This window comes from Nematolebias whitei, chromosome 9, assembly GCF_014905685.2.
Source record: "Nematolebias whitei isolate Nwh7 chromosome 9, NemWhi1, whole genome shotgun sequence".
Lineage (NCBI taxonomy): Eukaryota > Metazoa > Chordata > Actinopteri > Cyprinodontiformes > Rivulidae > Nematolebias > Nematolebias whitei.
In genome coordinates this window covers 27,591,342-27,593,920 of record NC_056506.1, presented here as the reverse complement: position 1 = coordinate 27,593,920, position 2,579 = coordinate 27,591,342, and positions in this window count along the sequence as shown.

Here is a 2,579-nt window from a genome sequence, read left to right as displayed (position 1 = left end):
TATATAATAATAATCTGATTTCAACAGTCTAAATTATCATGGTTGTTAGTAGGGATGGGGCCGATCCAGCATCCGTATCGGCCTCCGATACCAGCATAATTTACGTATCGGATTTTCCGATCCTCCTGCCGATATTTCCGATCCATGATGCAAGTTGGCTTCAAACTATGGAATGGATTTCCTGAACGGCGGCGTGTCTCATGAACCCAGAGTAATAAGACCCGCCTCACATTCAGGAAATCCAGTTCATAGTTTGCAGCCAGCTACAACGTGAGGACTGAGTTAGCAGCACTGTGGCTAACAGCTAACAAACTTTTCATCTAAACATGTCCGCTGTGTGGAAGTATTTTACACTAAACACCACAAAGCAATGCAGCAACATGCAATGTCTGCAGAGCCATAGCGCCACATTAAACCACGTTAAAGTTAATTTAAAGTTAGTTTTACGATGGACATTCGAGCTCCGTGGCTTCAGCGGGGCGCTACTCTTTGGTCAAAGCGGAAAGAGGCGACTCGACCTCGGCCAGCCACATCCAATCTGCCCCGCCCAGTCTGCCCGTCTCCGAGGAGGGACAGACTGAGCGCGGCTGCACCAAAACAGGCTGCCTGCTTCGGATTGAACAAGAAGACATCGCTGAAACCACGGAGCTCAAATGTTTTACAGAGAAGTTGTTAAACTTCATCATAATTAATGACCAACCACTATCAGTTGTAGAAAACGAAGGATTTCTCAGCTTGATACTTACAGTCAAGATATAGTTTACCCTCCAGGAGATATTTATCAGTACAACAGTAAACAATCATAAAAAACATTATTTGAAAATTATATATATTAAAAACATAAACAGCTACATTATAAAGTGATGTAAATAACTAAAAACAGGAACTTGTCTGTTGGTTTATGCCATGAACGTAGCAGATGTTTGAAGCCATTTAACATTTTATTTTATTAATTTGTTCATTCATTTAAATGAAACAATTTTTTTTTAAATCATCAAAAAGAAAATATTGAATGAAAAGAGTGCAGAAAGAAGAAAAAAATTCTTATATCTGCCCCTTATTAAAAAAAATATAAAACAACTTTAAACAATCACTTAAATTAATCACTTTAATATCCACTTTAAAGCTAGGAATTAAAAAAACATGTTTTGTGTTAATTCTAACTTTAAAACTTATCCAACATTAATAAAACTTACCTCAAGTTGCCTTTTTGGACATGCATGCATGTATTTGTACAAATTGTGCTTGAGAGGAGATTATTACAGCCTCATATAAAATCAATGATGATCATGATATCGGAACTGGATCGGTATCGGCCGATACTCAGAGTTAGGTATCGGGATATCGGATCGGAAGTAAAAATAGTGGATCGGTGCATCCCTAGTTGTTAGCAGACTTTATGCTAAGCTAACTAGTGTCAGATTTATTTTGGCTGCTCCCTCCTGCAGGGGTCACCATTGGGAGTGGTAGTGTCAGATAGTAGCTTCATATTGGTCTGCAGAGCTGTTCATCTGAAACAAGACAGGCTGTATTTTCTTATAACATTCCACTTTATTAACAGTGGCAAACAAAATCCAACTACTACAGAAGACTCTGATTTTAGTTTAATGTGTTTTTTTTATTTTTATTGTGAACCTGTTTTAAAACTTAATTCTAAAGCAATATGTTGCTGTTTTTATTACAACACTGACCATCATGCAACAGTTTTTAGCGCCTAATGACAGGTGTTGACGCTATGAGAGGAACTTTTTTTTAAATCACAGTTTAAAGAAACAAGAGGCTTGTGCTTGTTAAGTTTATTTACTTGACCTGCACTGATGAATTTTTGAGAAAGGAAAAAAAAAAAACTTATTGGCTTCATTTTTCTTTTGTAGTTAAGGTTCTTCCTGTGGAAGAGATAAACCGATTTGAATGCATCACTTTTTAAAAGGATAATTCAGCTATTTTAAAATGGGTTCTGTGGAAAAGTCATGAATAGTCAATATCTTACCTGTTGAGGATAACTCTTTGATTATCCCCAGTTTAAAGGATTTAATCCTGACTAAAGGAATGATGGCTAGCTTAAACTCAGCCAAGACCAAAATTATCTTAAAAAGGCTGTAAAATTTCATAACGTTTGCCATTTCTGATTAATTTACTCCACTGTCACTGCTAGCATAATTGAGAGCAGCAGTATTTGTAGCACTTTCAGTGCAGTTTGTGGTCACTTTTTAGCAGGAATATAATATTTTTGCCCCTGAGAGTGCAAATGAATATCTATTGTATTTTCTGCCGTACCCGTCGCTCCGCCCTATAAGTCGCATCAGTCCAAATATGTCTAAAAAAGTGGAAAAATCCATAAATATGTCGCTTCGCTGTATACGTCACATCTATTATGCGTCACCGCTGACGCGTTGCGTTTGTTACACGTCACCACTGACAACCTGGAAATGTGGACCGGTGTTGTGCCAAAAATTGATGGCGCGGGAGCATGCACAGGAGGACTTTAACAAGAATTTAACTAGATTAATATTTCAAAACAATTATTTGTTTACTCCAAATTATAGTAAAGGTGTGTCTCAGTCTACCTTTTGTTTAAT